Here is a 13799-nt window from a genome sequence, read left to right as displayed (position 1 = left end):
CCTGTTCAAGGTAAGGCTTTATCTGCTTAAGGATTTTAAAATCCCACAACATTTTCAGGATATTATCATACAAATGACTTACCAATGTCTTGTACTGATTCAAAGAAACAGGGAAAATTAAACAATGTGATGGTGGTTAATACAAAAGCCACATAGATAAAAATTATCGACCACAAGCTATAGCTTGCATTTCCCCAGTCAGAATGAAATGCTGTAATTGCTTGGATGATACCTATACTATCACGATTTCTGTATTAATTTTCCTTTGCTTCCTTTTAAACTGCATTTCCTTCTCATGTATGCTAAAATCCTATACCAATATATATTTTAAAAAATCTTAGCATACAAGTTATTACTGAACCTTTTGTAGAAAACATATTTTAGAAAGTTTTATTCCTATTAGAATTAGTCACAGGGGGCTTGATTCCCATGGAAGTCAGTGCGACTACTCAGCTCGTTAAGTACTAGCATGGGTTTAAGCATTTTGTTGGATCATAGCCAAAATGCTCATCACTTTGCAGGATTGTGCCCTATCAATTAAAAAGTAATTGAAACAGAGTTAACTAGTTCTCAAGCTAGGGACTGACTATGAGACTGAATTACAGATCACATATATTAGAGAATGAAATTAATTTTGGATTAAAAATGGCTCAAGCCAAATCCCTGGATCTGAACGCCCCGTTCTGAGGAAAAGAGCATTTCAAAATTCAGATCTGGATCTGAATTTCACAGCTGGACCTCTCTATAACGAACCAATACAAAACATAGGACTGGAACAATGCTGAACTTTGGGGTGTTTGAAATTTGGATCTAGATCTAAAATTTGTGCCTTGAATCTATCTCTGATTTTAACAGGAGTTTGTTTATATACTACTTAGGATCTGACCAGGCTTTATCACATTTAATATTTTTTTAAAAACCCAAATATAGTCAAAGCATGATCAGGAAATGTAACACAGTAACATCATAATGGTGATGACCCGTTGTGTACTAGGAAAGGAACAGGAATTAAGTTTCTGATCCAAATACTTGTGTTTTAGGGTGATTGGGAAAAGAGTTAGAAAAGTTGAGTCTACAGGGGGAAAAGATAAACACTTTGTTAGAATTTAGATTATTTAGATCAAACTGAGCCCTTGTATAAATGGATGCAATTCCAATTATTTCAATGCCTGCTTCTATTAGGTCTCAATTGCTCCTTGTCTTCAAATGAAAACTTTCTCTAAGCTTTTCCCTTGTTACAAACAAATCTAGGCTTTCCTAAAATATATTGAAGTGCTAATACCTGCAAAATTGTCTAAATTTTTATTAAACCTCTGATTAATTGGAAACAGATCTGTAGCAATCCTTGAATATCTCTCTAAAACTGCTGGAGGTGCAAAAATTTTAGAATTTCTAGAAATGCATTTCTCCAGGTTTATTTTTTTAGTATTCATAAACTCAATGAAAGCTGATCTGTAAAGTCAGATTTCGCTGTATGTTAACTGTTCTATTACCATAATCTCCTTTTCCAGGTACTTTTCAGATCTTACAATTTCCTGTTGGATGGACTTTTGTTCTTTTGGAGTGGTGGCATTTTTCATAAACTATGAAATCTTTTCAGACAGAGGTGTTTTTATCTTCTTTTTCCCCCATTTGGCGGCACTCTTGCTGCTTTCTTCACTTCTGTCATGTTTTTTGGTTTCCTGGGTGTTTTCACAAGTTTTTTAAGTCATCTCTAATTATCTTCACTAATGACTTTTCTGTCAGCACTTTTAGATTATTTTATGACTAATAAAATATTATTTCCAAAACAGTCTCCTGGAAATTTTATGGCAACTCCCTGATTTCTACATTAAAATTTAAAAATGTTTACTCATACATTAGTTCATAAATCCAATAATCACTGTTTTGTGACAACCAACTTAGAAATGTCTAGCCACTTAGCCCAAAGGTATTCTTTTTTAAGAGTTCTGATTTTTTTGAGACTCTAGTCCATTTTTTCTCAAAGATCTTTCTTTCACTACAAAAGTGCTCTCTTATTTCTTCCTACCATTTTCTTCCCTTGAGACTTTCATTGTGATCATCTCTGTTTACAATGGTGTCAATGTTGACAAATGACACACCAATAGTGGCAAACACTGTCACAGTTTGTACCTATGCCATAAAGAGTAGGACCTTAGCATGTGAGATGACAGCTTGGGGATTACAATATACGAAAAACAACCTTTTAAAACTTTGAACAGAAACCACAATACACTCTAATTTACTGTAGAATGATTGAGTTTGTCTCTATTCTTCATTCTTATCAAACACTATTATTAATTAGTTTGGAAACTTTCATGCAGTTATAACATATCTCTTTTCAATCTGAAAACAAACATATCCTAATTTTTCTAACAACAGTTTTAATGCTAGTAACTTGTGGCTTGTTTAATTCAGAAGCAACAACTTCATATAAATAATAATATCTATATGTAAAAGAGCACATCTTATTTTATATCTCTATCTCCGGTTTTAATTAATTGCCTATAGAAAACAACTTAATAATTTACCTGTAAATAGTATATTTGTTTAGGGATTCTAAGATACATACAGTAACACAATGACTAGCTTACTTCCGCAAAATCATGGCCAGAAAGAAAGCAAAATGACATTTTTACATGTTAATGAAAAATACACTTGACAGAACACATAATATGGTACAGCAGAATCTGTTAAATGCAAAGCCCTTAAGCACTGAGAATGTCAATTAATTAATAGCTATTGCACTTGTACAGTCTTCATTACTGGGCAATCAATAAGCTTAATTTTTTTGCTTTTTAATACTTGACTATGAAATGGTTTAAAAGTAAATGCATTTTAAGACATGTTTTGTTAAAGTCAATAAGTGGCTATTCTGCTGTCCTGTTCTATCTCTCTTTAATTCACCACAATTGTGTTATGCTTCATTAGCTTCCATTTTATTATACAAGACAGTGAAATTTATCATGAGCACACATTAAATGGTGTGACTGCAGCTTCCTCCAATGGGCAATGTAATGATTAAAAAATGTGTCTATAACCTTATGGCCAGTTGGAAGGATGCCACTAATGTTTCAGAAATAAAGTCTTGGATGATGTGTTATTAGGGGGTTGTCATTTATATTCCCTGTGGTAGAAATTGCATATGTGGAAGGAAAGAAAGTGTCATATGATTAGCATTTGCAAATATAACTTGCCTCATACCAACCAACTGGCTTCACTTCCCTTTTCAGAAGAACAAAAGAAGATCAATGTTGATTTGGCTAGATCACACCTCTTTCATTTCAGAAAGAAGAGGCCTGGATCCTGCACTCCTTATGTTTGCCTGAATAAGAAGTGCTTACTCTAACCTGTTCTTTCATTTGCATTAAACAGAAACTCTGACAAAGCTGTAAATAAAATACTGTATTAGGTTCTATTAATCTGTGCAAGTTTACATTTTACACTCAACAGTTGCTGCTGAGAAACCATCCAAATTTATATCATGTTTCCAAGTTAGCTAAGCCTGGCTATTAATAATAAATTTGTGTTGCACTGATACCATTAGGATAATAATGATACTCAAAAATATAAGAGCAAAATTCTCTGTTAAGATTCACATGGCAGAGTTCTACAGTAATATCCTTTTCTCCCTCCACAGTCTCCCATTAACGTCGTTTGGGATTCTACACATGAAAAGAGAGCAGAATATTAGAGACAATATCCACTAAGCGGGTCGGAGAGTAGAAGCTTGTATCACGTGTTACAACATAAATACAATTGCAGTAAACGGGTTAATATTAGTTTGGGCATCTAATTTCTCTACACTAACTCTTGAGGCAAATGAATCTCCTTTAAAAATGTAACTCAGAGTTCATATTTGTAAATTAAATGGGTGAATAATAGTCCACAATAAGAAATAATATTTGACCAATGTTTGTCAGCTTTTTGGGACAGGGATCATCTTTTTCTTCTGTTTGTGCAGTACCTAGCATAACTAGGTGTTATGGAAATACAAACAAAGAAAACCAAACACCAATGAATGGAGGAATGTTGATTACAGATGGTTTAAAATGGTATTGGGAAAAAACTGTACTGGCACACTAATCCCTTGGAAGCACATGTTCACTCACAAATCCCTTAGCAAAATGGGTGGGTGAGGATGAATTGCTTAGGGATACTTGAAGTCAAACAAAAACAAAGTCTTTTGGAAATCATTCTATAGTCTTCTTCTTCTTCTTCATATAGGAGATATGCATGTACCCAAGAACAAAAAATGCACTGTATCTTATTCCAAAACATTACAAAGGCTAATTAATATCGGAGACCACATTGATTTTTGGAATGGATTCACACCTTAGCTGGAAACTGGCTTTTGTGCAGGTTAATGGAGCCAGCAAAGCAGTGATTACAGTAGCAGCTACTTATTTCATGAACTGTTAAATGGCTTGGATAATAAATGATGTATATTTCTTCCAAACATGTAAAAGAATAGATTTTCTACATTGTGACAGAATAAGTATTATTTTAATACAGTAACAAAGTCTACTAAGGATGCACAAATCCTATGTGGATTAAAGTGAATGAACCAGATTTTATTTTCCACACTAACACCCCTGCAGCCCCAAAAACTTTTCAACATAGGATGGACTTTTGTTTATTCATTAAAAGAATAGCAATTACCAAAGCATTGTCCTCATTATCATCTACTGCAACCTCTTCTCTGACTTCCTAGACACAAATTGCCCCACTTCAATCCATTCAAAATGGAGCTGCTAAGATCACCTTCCTGACCTGACATAATGGTCAAATGCTCTTTGAATCCCTCCACTGGCTCCCCATTTTCCACTGCATCAAACTCAAACTTTTTGTCCCCACTTTCAAGACCCTTCACAACTTTGCCCCTCACCACTCATCTATTTTTGTCACTTATTGCCTCACCCCTTGCTTTGCCAGTGATGCCTTGAACATCCATTTGTCTGCTTCTCTTACAAACATCTTTACTCTTCCAGTGTCAACTTCTGCAGATCATCAAGGTTCTTTCCTGGAGAGAAAGAAACTCCGTATGACATAATGGAGGGGTTTCAATCTTTTTCACAGTATGGATCACATCTCAGTAGAGAAAATGTCTTGTGTCTTCCCTATCAGCCGTGATTGTGCAGCTTCCCTGTAGCAACTACAGCAATTACTTCATTTGTTGAAGTAACATTGGGGAAGCAGTGTTGTGTTTTTAGCTATCTATAGTATGATAAGCGCTTTGTCCTTTTAAAAAAAGTTAATCATGCTATTTCCCTTCCCATCTGTTCTGTTCTTCTTTTCCTGCTTCTCCCTAGTCATACTCTTCTTTTGCATCTGGTTCTTGTTTGGGGGACAAGAAAAATATGCTGCCTAGTCTTATAGCCCTCCTCTGGACATGCTGTATGCCTTTGCTTTGTCTTGCTTTCCTGGACATTCCTCTTCTCCAGTCCCATTAGCAACTCTTGACCCTTCTTTTGCTGGAAACCCCATTCACACTTGTGCCTTCCATCCCTTCCCCTCCTACATCCCCCCCCCCCTCTATTGAGGCAGCTGGGCTATATCCTCCTCTTTGTTTCCAGCTGTTTCGACATACGTTCAGCCTCCTCTTCGCAAGTTGGAGGAGCCAAAATCATGTGACCTGCCCACTCTCCACAAACCGTTAGCCAGTGATCTGCAGATCTGCAGTTTTTCATGGACCACAATTTCAGAACAGCAGAGGAATCCGTACTTTCCCCCACTTCTGCTTCCTGAAGGGTGCCTTCATCTATGAATCTGGCTCAGAAATACACAGATGGGACAAGTTTCTGACAAGTTTCCCCTCTTTGCCTAAACCACATGTGGGGGCTTCCTGGGCATCTATATCCACAGTTAAGGAAGGTGAAGGACTGGGGGCCAGCCAGTCTCCACAGCATGCTTCCAAGTTATTGAAGACAAAGTTTGCAGTAAATAATACAGCTTCTTCCCTGTGCTATGGACCTCTCAACTCCCACTGGTGCAGTGACTGTTGCAAGACCTGTGCTGAGAACAGAGTGCAAGGCCCTATTGGATGGGGGTGGTGGCAGTGTAGAAGCCTCCTGAGGATGCCCCCAGAGCTAGAGGGACTGGTGAGTTTAGGAAGCTGAACACCCAAAGTCTTCCATCAGACAGGGCAAACTCCACCCTTGATGGTATAATTTCAGGCAAACTCTGCAAGCTGTTATAGGATTAAGCAGATTCTTGATTAAATGTTTTCTAATCCATAATAGGTTGTTGAAATCTGGGAAAGTGATTGTTTTGACTAAAAAACACAATTTAGCCTTCTGGGGGATTATTCTCTCATAGACACATGTGATGGTTGCGGGGATGGAAAGAAAACTGGAATGGACAGGAAGTTAAATCCTTCGCTAATATAGACAGAGATTAACATCCTTGATGACTGGCTACTAAAAAGAGAAACATGTAATGGGGAAGTTAATTTTATCATTGGTAAAGCTTCAGCTGTTCTTCGCGGCTTTGATGATCCTTGTGGCTAAAATAGCTTGTTAACCAAAGCTAAAATGCCAGTTTTCAATGCTGTTACACTGTGTTCTTTGGCAAAAGGACTTTCATTTTATCTGTTCAAGTTTATGACCAAGTTTTACATCAAAATAAAGTATTAAGTGTGAGTTGTGGTAGTGCAGAAGAACAGATGCATTGCAAATGAAAGAATACTTCATACTTAAACAGTTACCTGAAGCTATGATAGTCTGTGGCTTTCCCTTCCCCCCGGTTCGGCTTACTCTGATTTAATTCCTAGTTCAATTGGCTTAATCAGTTTATTATAAATATAGTATAATAATTACAGTATATTCTATGAAGCTGATGATCATTACAGGATAGGAACTCTTAGTTGAGAGAGGTGCATTCAGAGTGTGACTGTTTACAATTAGTGTCCAAATCAGCAAAGATTCCTAAATAAGAAGTGCAGTAGAGAGCCTACAAGTGAAACAGTCAATAATAATACTTCCATCTAAAAGTCTCAAAGCACTTTACAAAAGCAGTTAACTATTATTCCTGTCTTAAATGTTAAGAAATTGAGCCAGAGAGCAGTTACAAGCTTTGCTCAAGGTCATGCAACAGCTAGCTATTTTAAATACTTATATGCCCCCCTCATTATCATATTATTTAAGCATCTCACAATTTTAACGTATTTATCCTTACAACACCCCTATGAAGTATGGAAGTGCTATTAGCTTCATTTTACAAATGAGGAACCAAGGCACAGAAAGGCCAATTCACTTGCCCAACAGGATCACACAGTAAATCTGTAGTGCAACAGAGACGAGATCCCAAGTCCTACGCTAGTGCCCTAACGACTGGATCATCCTTCCCCTCCAGATTTTAGCTCAGTCTCCTGTACTAACCATTATTATGAGCATTTGCAGAGGAAAGGGAACTCACAATTAATTCAAGTTCCAAAGCAAGGAATGGTTTATCCCAAGTTTAAATAGAATACATGGAGGCTTTAGACAACATCACATCAAAATTTTGAAAACAACAATTGTTTCTTAGGCAGAGAGACAGAAGGTCAGACAGCCATAAATTCAATCATAGGCTTTTCTCAGAGAAGTAGATTTAAAGCACACAAACCATATAGGGAACTCATTTATCTAACTCTTTGTTATTTTCTACCATCAGCTCTTTCCCTGCTGTTGGTTTATATTCCTCCTCCCCTGTGTTAAACTGGTTTAGGATGTCAATTAAATTAATTAGTAATCTCCTACTAGAACTTCTGCTATTCAGTTAGACTAATTACTTGACTGCAGGCAGCCCAAGCCTCAAGTAGTTGTTCCCTGGCAATGGCTGCAGGAGTTCCTTCCTACATAAATCAGGAATTTAACCCAATTCTTACCAGATATCAGACAAGGATTATCAATCTTTTATAAAGTGACACTGAAGCAGATTGTTAAAAGTCCAAAAAGTGCACTGTTTTAAATCTTTTATTTCCCACAGTCCCAACATTACCGAAACACAACCTGCATTCAAGCATAGATTATTGTTTAAATTCATCTACAGTATATGGAAGTTTGCAGTAAATCAGCTCTATCCAAGACCGACAAATGTCAGTGTGGAAATTAAAGTATAATATAGAATAATATTTTGCTTAATGAAAACCACTGGAAAGTTGCTTAAATAGTTGGTCTTTATTCCAAAACTGACTTGCAAAATGAAGCAAGGACACTATTCAAAAACAGCAAAACATTTTGGTTTTGTTTGCAAGAAACTCATGAATGGTACTGTGCAGATACATCTCTCTTTATGGTGAGAACTGAATAATTGAGTTGCAAACATACAAGGACATAGACAGACATCAAAACTACGAAACAAGCAGAGGTAGGGGTACAAGAGTCCTTTGTAAGATAAGTATATTTTATTCATGATAAAATAATCTGATTTTGTGTGCTGGTTTTGGTTGCTAGAGGTGATAATCTATTTCACTAAATGCTGTTGCAGATATTCTTCATGAAGTTTCTTAAAACGAGGACATATATTCTGATGATTAAATCACAGTTTGCATCAGATTTGTATTGGGCTCCATTACCAATTCTATAAACTCTGACTACTGCATAGGTATAAGGGCAAGCACTTTTGATTTATATCAAAGGGATTTTTTTAGGCAGGATCCCTGTTTTTTTTGCTACCAGTATGCTCTCATTTCCTGAATTAGGGGAAAAATATGAAGTTTGTCTCTAATAATGTGAACATTATTCGTAGCTACATGGACAAAGTACAGAATCATTTGTCGAAGGGATCATCTGCAGTGTTTCACTTTGCTACTAGAAAATGTTAAACACAGGTCAGAACCCAAAGGACATTCTCTTTCAGTTAATTTATTCAAACAAACATTTCCTTGCTATGAAAAATAAAGACTCTTCGTCAAGTATGCATAGTATTTACATGAAAGAGAAAATTGGGTTTTGACTGAACTATCAGCAAAACAATGATCATTTCAATCACTATTTATGATTCATGACTGAGTTCCATTAGTTTAGGTCTGAACTCATTTGAACACAAAAAGAAACAATTTCTGTAGTATTTGGAGACATCATCTGGTTTTGAGAAGCAATAGAAAAAATAATTTTCTTTCTCTTGCAGCTTGAAGACACTTAGTATTAAATGGCAATTCAGTAAACTATCAAGACTTTTAAATATGCCATAGTTTATCCATATTAAATTTTTCTGAAGTTACTTTGTTAAATGAGTCTCTACAGACTGAAGAACATTTTATCAGCAATATTAATTTTATGTATTTGTACTTTTTTTAAATATGCCATTGGAAAATTAGATATAATCTTACATTTTTGCATGTGATCGTAAAAATGTTGCCTTCACTTACTTAGTCTTTGAGGAGAAGAGAAATTTCATAATGGAGGAAAGTTAATTAGGACTTGTAGGTCATGAATAAATGCCACAGTTTTTGTACTTTATTAGCTATTTGAAAGCACTTTTCATAATATATCTGAAATGCTTTCACTGAGCTGTACACTGACACTCTAAACACAATTCCAATATGTAAACTTTCCACATACAGTAATTTGAACTAGTTCCACATAATATATATACAGGCATTAATTAACAGAGTGGATAGTGTCTGTACATCTGTTAGCCATTAGTCTTTACTTTAATTCATTAGATCTTTATCATTTACCTGAACAACTCATCAGGAACAGGCAAATTGAGACATTAGTTCATTATGTCATCTGCAGGATAGTACAGCCAATAGAAATGTTAACCTCTATTGTGTATGCCCAGATTCTACTATGAAACATGAGCCCACAAATTTTGGTCCAAAGGTGGAAATGCTTCCAAATTATCCCATTTATTGTGTATTTGGAATTCTAAAATTATTGGTGTTAGGAATGTGCAGAGGTTAGTGGGATATGGTATATTCCATTACAAACAATTCCAACGAGCAGACAGGTATTTTTTAATATAAATTGAACTACATTCCCTCAGGTTGCCTTCAAGTAGTGGCCTATTTTATTTTTGACATAGAGTGCTATTGGAGTAGTACAATAAATCTACATGGTCCAGCTGGATACTGTACTTACTTTTCCCTGATGAGTATAGGTCATAAATTTAAATTAAAGTGATATGATTTCTACTAAAAAGAAGAGGAGTACTTGTGGCACCTTAGAGACTAACCAATTGGTTAGTCTCTAAGGTGCCACAAGTACTCCTTTTCTTTTTGCGAATACAGACTAACACGGCTGCTACTCTGAAACCTATAATTTCTACTGGTTCAACACCATCTTTTATATTTATATCCATCACTGAGGAAATGAAATGTAGGTGGGATATAAAAAGGTTCCTGATTAGAACACATGCTTAAAATGTTAGCACAAAAGCAATGCAAAATGTATTGTATACATTAATTCTAAGTCATCTTTTCTGCATTTCCTCCGAAGAAGGTTGAGGTAAACCATCAAATAATCTCACTGTGTACCCCAAAAGCATGCAAAGTGTGGACATATAAAAATACAGCTTAAAATATTTATTTTGGTATTTTTGGCTCCAATTCCACAACTGCATTCTTGGGGTTATCTCTGCATGGTTGTGTCTGTATAGTGCAGTTGCAAGATAGTGATTTTAGATTCAATTAAAGGTGGTGGCGATGATGCAAAGGAGGCTTTCAGGAAAGAAAATGTTTCAGAGTAGGAAAGTATGATAGGATTTAATAGAATCATAGAAATGTAGGGCTGGAAGGGACCTTGAGAGGTCATCTAGTCCATCCCCCTCACTGAAGCTAGACCAAGTAAACCTAGACTAGCTAGCCCTGACAGGTGTTTGTCTAAACAGAGCTTAAAAAACCTCTAATGATGGGGATCCCACAGCCTCCTTTGGAAGCCTAATCCCGTGCTAAACTATCCTTATAGTTAGAAAGTTTTTCCTTATATCTAACCTAAATCTCCCTTGCTGCAAACTATGCTGATTACTTCTTGTCCTACCTCCAGTGGATATGGAGAACAATTGATCACAGCCGTTTACAACAGTCCACAATGCATTTGAAAACTGTTTTCAGTTCCCCCTCAATCTACTTTTCTCAATACTAAACAAGCCCAGTTTTTTAAATCTTTCCTCATAGGTCAGGTTTTCTTAACCTTTTATCATTTTTGTTGCTCTCCTCTGGACTCTCTCCAATTTGTCCACATCTTTCTTAAAGTGTGGTGCCCCAAACTAGGCACAGTACTCTAGCTAAGGCCTCACCAGTGTCGAGAAGAGTGGAACTGGGAGGGGAGACCCAGAGTGTGGGGACATTGCCAGGGGGCAGCACCCCAAGATAAAGGGGCATCAGGGTCTGGGAGGGACACAGGGGCCAGTGGCAGGTGAGGCACCAGCCTGCAAAGGGCACTCCTTATGCTGGAGAGCTAATTCCCAAAATGACCAGCAGGAGGCGCTGTGCTGGTGAGTCATCGACTTCGCTACAACGTCCTCCCATTTTGACTGTAAACCATAGATAACTATTCTGAGTACAGTTTTTCAACTAGTTGTGCACCCACCTTATAGTAATTTCATCTAGACCACATTTCTCTCGTTTGCTTATGAGAATATTGTGCTTGACTATGTCAAAAGCCTTATTAAAATCAAGATACATCACATCTACTGCTTCTTTCCTATCCACTAAATCAGTCATCCAGTCAAAGAAGGAAATTAAGTTGGTTTGACATGGTTTGTTCTTGACAAATCTATGCTGGCTATTACTTATCACCCTACTATCCTCTAGGTTCTTACAAATTTATTGTGTGATAATTTGCTCCAGCATGTTTTGAAGGTATTGAAGTTAAGTTGACTGGTCTATAATTCCCCGAGTTCTATTTGTTCCCTTTTTATAGAAAGAAACTGTTTGCCCTTTCCCAGTCCTCTGGGACATCACCCATCCTCCATGATTTCTCAAAGATAATTGCTAACGGTTCTGAGGTTGCTTCAGCTAGTTCTTTAAGTACCCTAGGGTGAATTTGTCAGGCCTTGATGACTTGAATACATCTATCTTATCGATATATTCTAGTTTATTCTAAATATTCTCTAACATATTCTGCCCGTTCTTTGCCCTTTCTGTCTTGTGTTTCTTCCCCCTTGTTGTTGTTCTGTTAAGCACCTCGTCAAAATTAAAATGTTTAGTGAAGACTGAAGCAAAACAGGCATTAAACACTTCAGCCTTCTTGGTATTGTCAGTTATTAGCTCTCCTTCCTGTTAAGTGGTGGACCTACACTTTCCTTTGTTGCCCTTTAGAGGTTTGAGGAAATCTATACTTTCCATGGGATAAACTTGTGGTACATCCCATGAAAATGGAAATAAGAACGGATCCAAATGGTATAATAGATTAATGGATTTCATGAGTTTCATGGTGTGCCGCCTATGAAGAAATAGTTGAGAGACTGAGAAATAAAATAACACTACTTTCTAAAAAATTTTGAATCCTTGGCTTGATATAGTAGTTTAGATTATTTTCTGCACTCTTCTTCATAAAGGGCTGATGTTTCAATATGGTATAAGAAATAATTAATACTTATTTGTATTACTGTTGTGCCTAAGAGCCCTAGTCCAGGACCAAGACCTTATTGTGCTAGGTACTGTACAAACACAGAACAAATGATGGTCCCTGCGCTAAACAGCTTACCATCTAAATAGGTGGGTGGAGATAGGCAATGGAAGGCTAACATTTCAAGACTGATGCACAGTATGATAGTTAAAGATGAAAATAACAGCTCTCAGACAACTGAAAGCAAAAGAAGCATGGACTCATATCACCGTATTTCTTCTGGCTTGATTTTCTCTTAACCTGTATCTAAAAGGTATCACATAACTAAGGAATCATATGCAAACTGGTAACATGCTGGTCATTGATATTATTGCATGGTATATGTGCAGGTGATATGTGAAAAGTTTTAAATATAGGCTGGAAATATATTCTTAAATGTGTTTGGCGGGTAGGATTTAAGTCATTTCACCCTAGACAAAGGAATGTGGTCCTGCCTGCTTGAATGTGTCTTCAGTGTAAACTGAACAAAGACACAATGAAAGTACATTTACATAAAAAGTAAACAAAGTCATCAAACTAGTGAGAGGAGGGAAATAGCCACTCTATCACAATATGGGAAGGAGACTGCAAAAATTAACATGGTATCAGCTCCCTGGTGGACACAGCAAGCTAAGCCCCTAGGAGGGCTTCCTGACTTGGAAAACAAAGATAAATGTTGAGGATATTAGCAGAGGTAGAGAGCCATTTTGGCATCTTTCACCTGAAGAGATAAAAGAACCAAGTGCTTTGAGTTCTGTGTTGGATCCTGGTGAGAAAATTAGTCTGAAAAAAAGACTAAAACCTATTTTTGTTTGCAACAATTTCTATCTCAATTCCTTCTACTTGGTATCACTTAAATATCTGTTCTTTGTTAATAAATTTAATCTTGTCTTATTATACAACCATCTCAGTGTAGTGTTCCAAAGTGAACAGTAAAATCTTCATCTGAACTAATAGGTTGGTGCCATGTACTGTCTCTTTAAAGGACCAGCAAACTCGATACAATTTTCTAAGTGATACAGTGAGACAGGCTGAGCACAGAAGAGGAGATGGTTTTGGGGAGACTTGGGACTGGAGGGGTTGTTGGTGTCACCCTGCAAGGAGTAACCAGGGTGGTGGAAGCCAGGGTGAGGTCACTGTGCTGTAAACTGGCTGCTGGTGTCAGAGCTCTGAGCCAAAGCTGCAAAGCACAGAAGACCCAGGATTACAAAGCAACCCCTTACTGGTTTGGATGAACCCCCAAAGCATCAGCTTCCACCAATG

General features: G+C 36.8%; 2 protein-coding genes across 8 annotated transcripts in view; one reads left to right on the top strand and one right to left on the bottom strand.

The window, feature by feature from the left end:
- The window catches only part of PACRG (parkin coregulated), a 473776-nt gene that overhangs the window by 34030 nt on the left and 425947 nt on the right, over window positions 1–13799 (bottom strand). Inside the window, exon 6 of one of the 7 annotated variants that reach the window (XR_012638860.1) lies at window positions 4921–5023. The exons of the other annotated variants lie outside the window; for them this stretch is intronic. The gene's annotated coding sequence lies outside the window, so the exon portion shown is untranslated. The remainder of the gene's footprint in view (window positions 1–4920; window positions 5024–13799) is intronic. 7 annotated transcript variants of the gene reach the window in all.
- Window positions 1–13799, top strand: part of LOC141985037 (uncharacterized) — a 104897-nt gene that overhangs the window by 3513 nt on the left and 87585 nt on the right. The gene's annotated exons all lie outside the window — the stretch shown is intronic.

This window comes from Natator depressus, chromosome 3 (assembly GCF_965152275.1).
Source record: "Natator depressus isolate rNatDep1 chromosome 3, rNatDep2.hap1, whole genome shotgun sequence".
NCBI lineage: Eukaryota > Metazoa > Chordata > Testudines > Cheloniidae > Natator > Natator depressus.
The sequence above is the reverse complement of the archived record's forward strand: the minus strand, read 5'-3'. Positions and strand labels throughout refer to the sequence as shown.